Source organism: Mesocricetus auratus, unplaced genomic scaffold (assembly GCF_017639785.1).
Source record: "Mesocricetus auratus isolate SY011 unplaced genomic scaffold, BCM_Maur_2.0 Super-Scaffold_100008, whole genome shotgun sequence".
Lineage (NCBI taxonomy): Eukaryota > Metazoa > Chordata > Mammalia > Rodentia > Cricetidae > Mesocricetus > Mesocricetus auratus.
This window is the reverse complement of record NW_024429192.1, coordinates 34459681-34467698: the sequence shown is the minus strand read 5'-3', so window position 1 is coordinate 34467698 and position 8018 is coordinate 34459681.

Genomic DNA, 8018 nt, shown 5'->3' with positions numbered 1-8018 from the left:
AGTAACTACAGGTATTTTAATTTGAGATAATAAAGGAGGTGAATTTTTCCAATTTAGGAATCACCGATTGATGGTAAGAACATCTAATTATAACGGCAGGTAATTTAACACTGCAGGATTTTGGAGATTTCATTACCAATGTGATGGATTATGTGGTAAAAGACAATTATGATATTTTTCTTACGTATATGTGTGCCATGCTTGTGATTAGTGTATTAATACATATAATCACTTGGAAGAAACATGAGCTTATGTTTCAAAAATTAGAGTCAAAAATTCAGGAACAAGTGGATTTGGCTACATTTAATTCAATGTCCGCTAAGACTGACTCTAACCAGGTGGAACTTTCCAATTTAGCAGAGTCAATTAAAAAATTAGAGTTAAAAATTCAGGAACAAGGGGACTTGGTTAAATTTGACCAGGACAACCTTCGAGACACATTCAATTTGATGTCCACTACATTTATGGCTAAAATGGAATATAACCAGGAGGAATTTTCAAAATTAGCAGGGTCGATTCAATCTATGTCTGATAATAATGGCAATCTAGCAGATCGAATGTGTTTTCTGGAAGGAAAAATAGATGCCTTTGGAGTTTTTAGGGAGGATGGTATGAAAAGCTTGGAATTTCGTTTAACTGAACAATCCAAAGAGTTAAAACAATCTTTAATGCAGAAAATCCAAGACCTTAATGAACAATCTGAGGACTTGGGACAATTTTTAATGGAGGAAATAGAAGACCTCAATGAACAGTCCAAGGAATTGGAACAATTTTTAATGCAGGAAATACGAGACTTAAAGGATGACATGGTTGCAAAATTTCAATCTTTAGAAGATACATCCTCTGAAATATCAGAAGTGGAGTCAATGGATGCTAGGCCACTAGGAAATAAACGAAATACGGCTACTAGACATCCTAAGGTGGCCTTTCCAGTAACTGTAGTAGAAAGGTCATCATCACGGAGGCACCAATCTGGTTCCACTACACAGAAATGGGAACCTATTCCCATAAAAGATATGAAAACAATTAAAAATGTGATCATGACTTTTGGGGTCCACAGTACTTATGTAAAACAGTTACTAAACACATGGGCAACTACTAATAAGATAACTCCCTCAGATTGGAATGATTTAATATCTGCAGTGTTGGACCAGTCTACACAAATACAGTGGAAAGCTTTGTGGAGACAGGAAGCCAAGGCCCTTGAACTTCAAGGTTTGAAGGATGGCTTTGATGCTTCTGAAAGTAAGATTATGGGAGAGAAGCAATTTTCTGACCCGCAGGTCCAAGCTGGTTATGATGAGCGTACATTTGATTTATGCAAAACAGCAGCACTAAATGCTTTGGATAAGGTTCGTGAACCAGGGGAAAGAGTTGAAGCATACTCGAAAGTGATACAGGGTCCGAGAGAAAGATTCTCTGAATTCTTACAAAGATTATCCAGAGCAGTAGATTTACAAATAACTGATCCTAATATTAGGCGACTTCTTACAGAATCGTTGGCTTATGAGAATGCAAACCCACATTACAAACAGATACTGTGGCCATTAAAGGTAAGATCAGCACCATTGGAGGAATGGGTCTTATATACAACTAATGTTGAGTATGACAATCCAGAGGCAGGAACTTGGATAGGAGAAGCCATTTCTAAAGGATTTAGGAGGAATCAGGATGAAATATGGCCTACCCAAGAGGAGATACCAAATTGGGTTGGGCAAGCAATCTCTAGAAATTTTAAAAGACATCAAAACTTTAGATGTTTTAATTGTGGTAAAATGGGACATCTGAGTAGGAACTGTAGACAACACATTCCTAGGAATAATTCTTCTACCAGGAATGTGTCAAACAGAAGGCCTCAACCTCCTGGTCTCTGCAGGAGGTGTGGAAAAGGCCGGCATTGGACAAATGAATGCAGATCCACAACAGATAGACAAGGTAGATCTTTAAAGCCAAAAAACAGATCTCAGGGGCTCAACCGAGCCCCAAAAAAGAGAGATTATCCAGTCATTCCCAGTGACAGTGGAGGACAGCCTCTCCCAGGACAATTAGAAGATCCACTGCCCATTGTAAATTATACGGCACTGGACAATACATTAACTCCAGAGGATGAATCAATTACATCAGGAGGAGATACAAAACATATATTTTGGCAAACTTCTATACAATATCATAGACCCAAGCTGGCAGTTAAGGTAAATAATAGGGTAATTTACGGTCTACTGGACACAGGCAATGATGTCACTATCCTTAATCAGCAGTCCTGGCCACACGACTGGGCTTTAAAAGAGGCTAATGTTCAATTCTTAGGGATTGGAACCCTATCTGAAGTTAAACAGAGCGTTAGATGGATTGACTTTATTGGGCCAGAAGGACAGAGAGGAAGGTTAAAGCCATACGTTGCAGATATTGCTATAAACCTCTGGGGTCATGATCTACTCCAGCAATGGAATACACAGATTAACATTCCTCCTATATCAGATAGGAATCATAGACAAGCTTCTAGTGGTACAAATAATAAAGTAAGGCAGTACAGAAAACAGATGCCAAATGTACAGGCTGTACAGATGCAAGATGCTAGTGCCAAACCAACAGAGCAACCAAAAGCTCTACCCTTAAAATGGCTGACAGATGAACCCGTCTGGGTGGGTCAATGGCCTATGACATCTGAGAAGTTAGAGGCTTTGGAGAAGTTAGTTCAGGAACAGCTAGATGCTGGACATATTGAGGAATCAACTAGTGCATGGAATTCACCTGTTTTTGTTGTCAAGAAGAAGTCTGGTAAGTGGAGAATGGTTACTGATCTTAGAGCCATCAACAAGGTAATTCAGCCTATGGGGTCTCTACAACCTGGGATGCTGTTACCTTCTCTAATTCCTAAGGATTGGCCAATTATAGTTATAGACTTAAAAGATTGTTTCTTCACCATACCGTTACAAGAAAACGACAGAGAAAAGTTCGCCTTCACGGTACCTACCTATAATAATTCCCGTCCGGTACAGAGATTCCAGTGGAAGGTACTACCTCAAGGTATGTTAAACAGTCCAACTTTGTGTCAATATTTTGTGAATAAACCTCTAGAAATAATTCGTAAAAAATTTCCACATTCATTAATATATCATTATATGGATGACATATTATTGTCTGATTCAAATAAGGATACATTGGAAAAGATGTTTGAAGCAGTAAAAGAAACTTTGCCTCGCTGGGGATTACAAATTTCCCCAGAAAAAATACAAAGAGGAGATTCTATTAACTATTTAGGTTATAAAATAGATGCTCAGAAAATTAGACCACAGAAAGTACAGATTAGAAGAGATCGTTACCGGACTCTTAATGATCTTCAAAAACTATTAGGTGAAATCTCTCAATTACAGACAATTATCGGTGTAGAAGGGCATGATTTGAAACATTTGAAAATGGCTTTAAAAGGAGATAAAGATCTAAACAGCCCACGAGTACTATCAGCTGAGGCTGAAAAAGAATTAGAATGGTTAGAAAAGAGAATATTAGAAGCACATGTGGACCGTGTGGATCCAAACCTGGATTGTATTCTAGTTATTTTACCATCTAGAGAATACCCCTCAGGAATATTAATGCAGAGGGAAGACATCATACTAGAATGGGTATTTATGCCACATAAACAGAATAAAAAATTGAAAACATATATAGAAAAGATCTCTGATTTGATATTAAAAGGTAAGTTAAGGCTTCATCAATTGACTGGGAAAGATCCAGCTGAAATTATTGTACCTTTAACAAATGATGAAATTTCCTCCTTATGGAAAGATAATGAGTATTGGCAAATAGCTTGCAGTGACTTTTTGGGAACTATTAGTAATAACTATCCCAAAACAGAGAGAATAAAATTCATAAAGAAAACAATTTGGATTCTTCCACATATCGTGAGACAAACACCTATTTCTGGAGTTCTTACCTTCTACACGGATGCAAACAAATCAGGTAAGGCAGGGTATAAATCAGGAAATATAAGTAAAGTAGTTCAAAGCCCTTACAACTCCGTACAAAAGGCAGAGTTATATGCCATTCTCATGGTACTTAAAGACTTTACAGAGCCTCTAAATATAGTCACGGATTCTCAGTATGCGGAAAGAGTTGTCTTGCATATTGAGACTGCAGAATTTGTTCCTGATAGTACAGAATTAACCTCATTATTTTTACAATTACAGGAAACCATCAGAAACAGGACTCATCCTATATATATAACACACATCAGGTCCCATACAGGTTTGCCAGGTCCTCTGGCACAAGGCAATGATGAAATTGATCGTTTGTTAGTAGGTAATGTGTTGGAAGCTTCAGAATTTCATAAGAAACACCATGTCAACAGCAAAGGTTTAAAGAAGGATTTTTCTATCACCTGGCAACAAGCCAAAGAAATAGTAAAAAATTGCCCCAGTTGCTCCTTCTACAATCAAACTCCATTACCAGCAGGTTGTAATCCTAAAGGTATTCATAGAAATGAACTTTGGCAAATGGATGTATTTCACTTCCCAGAATTTGGCAGTTTAAAATATGTACACCATACCATAGACACGTTCTCAGGATTCCAATGGGCTACTGCCCTCAGCTCTGAAAAGGCTGACTGTTATTACACACCTCTTAGAGGTGATGGCTGTTATGGTTATACCTAAAACGATAAAAACTGACAATGCTCCAGCATATGTCTCCAGTAAATTGGAACAATTCTTCAAATATTATAATATAAAACATGTAACTGGTATACCTTACAATCCCACAGGACAAGCAGTGATTGAAAGATCTAACCGAACCTTAAAAGAAATGCTTCATAAGCAGCCGGGAGAACAAAGACCCCTAAACACAGGTTACACAATGCTTTACTAACATTGAATTTTCTTAATGCTGATGAAAAAGGACAAACTGCAGCAGAAAGACACTGGACTACAGAGAAGACTTCTGAATTGAACCAACCAGTGTATTTTAAGGATGTTATGACCTCAGTCTGGAAACCAGGATATGTGTTACATTGGGGAAGGGGCTATGCTTTTGTTTCCACAGGAGAAGAAAAGCTTTGGATCCCATCTAAATTAATTAAGATTCGATCAGAACAGAAAACGTCTCAGGAGGAGGAAGGATGACAGCTCATCTACAAGGTCTGCTAAGCATAAGGAGACCTCATAAAAGGAAAGAGAAGTATTCTGTTTGTGTCTTTACAGGACAATTAGAAAACCCTAGGTATATGGATACCTAAAGAAGAAAGGATAGCTACTCAGAGGACCACCAAATATGAAATAATGTGATGTGTTATCAATGTCTACATCTCTGTATTGTGTTATTATAATTTCTATTTCTTCCACTTCTTAATATGCCTGAGTCCCAATTCATTTAATTATTGCTGGCTTTGGAGTTGGATTGGCTCTCCTACTTTAAACCCAAGCATATTGTTAAAATGTAATTCAGACTTTCTGTATTATATTAAAGAGCCATTGATATAAGACAGAAACAACATAAAAAAAGACATACATATATGGGGACTGTCATCTGTGTATATTTGATTTTTCTAAAACCCTAATCTCCTTCATGTGTATTATCTTCCTCAGGGTTGCCTTTTCCAGTATTCATACACATAGAAGTTAAGAATTTCTGTGCTAACATTAATATTTCAGTTTTCTAGAGACAAAGGGATTTCTTGACAGTAATCTTCAACTGCTTCAGAAAGACAATGTGGATTCACTTTCCCAACTCTGCCTGATTCGACTGGATACATCTGAACTGCCCCACATCATCGACCCCACCTGACAGGCACCATCCTGAAACCAGCTTGGAACTACATCACCCGACACATCGTCAGGCCAAGAAACTGATACAGTGCATCTTCTACAATCTGATCAGAGCTTCAGACAAGAGCTTCAATCAAAATCAGAAATCTAATCCGGAACTTCAGTCAAGCCTCTCCTGCAAAACGACCTATTTAAGACTCTTTTTATACTAACAATTTTTTCCCACAGGTCCCCATGATTGTCATCGTCCCACTTCAGCAGGAAGTAACTTTGAGAATTCCACGTCCCCTCTCCCTACTATTGACATAAAAGGATAGTTTACCCCTGTTAGTGTAATTTGCAATTATTTAGGGTTGGAACCGGAAGGAGGTGTTCAGACTTATGCATCCCTTTCGGATAAGTTTAGAATTTAGGTGGAATGGATATGTTTAGTTTAGGATAAGTAGGTTATAACTTAATTATCACCCTCTATGTATACATGTTGTATATGTTTGAGTTTGTATCAAATTTAAATCTTCTATTTAGACTAAAAGGGGAATTGTAGGAGTGAACCCCACAAAGCTACCCGCCCAACAGGGCGGGGTCAAGGTAGAGATAAAAGGTAGTGAAAGAAAAAGGGGCCTCCCTCTTTTTCTCCTGGAAGCCAGCCACGCTTCTAACTCCTGGTATGTGCGACTCTCTCTCTCCCTGATAAATAAATATATTGTTTTTCCCTATATAGCCTCGATTATCGTTATAAAAAGAGATGAAGGAGGTTATTACACACTCACCACAGGCAAAACCCACCAAGATGAAGTGTCTATCCTGAACATCTATGCCCCAAACACAAAGGCATCCACATTCGTAAAAGAAACATTACTAAAACTTAAATCACATATAAAGCCCCACACACTTATAGTGGGAGATTTCAACACACCACTGGCTCCACTAGACAGGAATACCAGACAGAAACTCAACAATGAAGCAAAGGGTCTAATAGAAGGATTGACACAACTGGGATTAAAAGACATCTATAGAACATTTCATCCACATAAAAAAGAATATACCGTCTTCTCACCACCACCTGGAACCTTCTCAAAAATCGACCACATACTTGGCAACATATCAAACCTCAGCAGCTTCAAAAAATTGGCATAACTCCATGCATCTAATCAGACACCATCCATTAAAATTAGAATTCAACAACAACAGAAATTGCAGAAAACCTACAAATTCATGGAAATTGAATAATGGACAACTGCACCATTCCTGTGTCAAAGAAGAAATAATAAAAGAAATTAAAGACTTCCTAGAATTCAATGAGAATGAAGACACAACATACCCAAACCTATGGGACACTTTGAAAGCAGTGCTAAGGGGGAAGTTCATAGCACTAAGTACCCACATGAAGAAACTGGAGAATAGTTACACTAGATAATTAACAGCACAGCTGAAAGCTCTAGAACACAAAGAATCAAACTCCCCCAGGAGGAGTAGACACCAGGAAATAATCAAATTGAGGGCTGAAATCAATACAGTGGAACTAGGAAAACAATACAAGGAATCAATGCCACGAAGAGTTGGTTCTTTGAGAAAATCAACAAGGTAGACAAACCTTTGTCCAAACTTACCAAACAGCAGAGTGTGAACATGCAAATTAACAAAATCAGAAATGAAAAGGGGACATAACAATAGACTCTGAGGAAAGTCAGAGAATCATCACGTCATACTTTCAAAATCTGTACTCCACAAAATTCCAAATATAAATGAAATGGATGCCTTCCTGGATAGCTGTCACTTGCCAAAATTAAATCAAGAACAGATAAGCAATTTAAATAGACCTATTACCCCTATGGAAATAGAAGCAGTCATCAAAAGTCTCCCAACCAAAAAAGCCCAGGTCCACATGGCCTCAGTGCAGAATTCTACCAGACATTCAAAAAACAGCTTATAGAATTCTTCTCAAAGTATTCCATGCAATAGAAGCAGAAGGTCTTTACCAAACTCTTTCTACGAGGCTTCATTAACCTTGATCCCCAAGCCACACAAAGACACAACTAAGAAAGAGAACTACAGACCAATATCCCTCATGAACATTGATGCAAAAATACTCAATAAAATACTGGCAAATTGGATCCAAGAACACATCAAAACAATCATTCACCATGATCAAGTAGGTTTCATCCCAGGGATGCAGGGATGGTTGAAAATACGAAAATCCATCAACGTAATCCACCATATAAACAAGCTGAAAAACAAAAATCACATGATCATCTCACT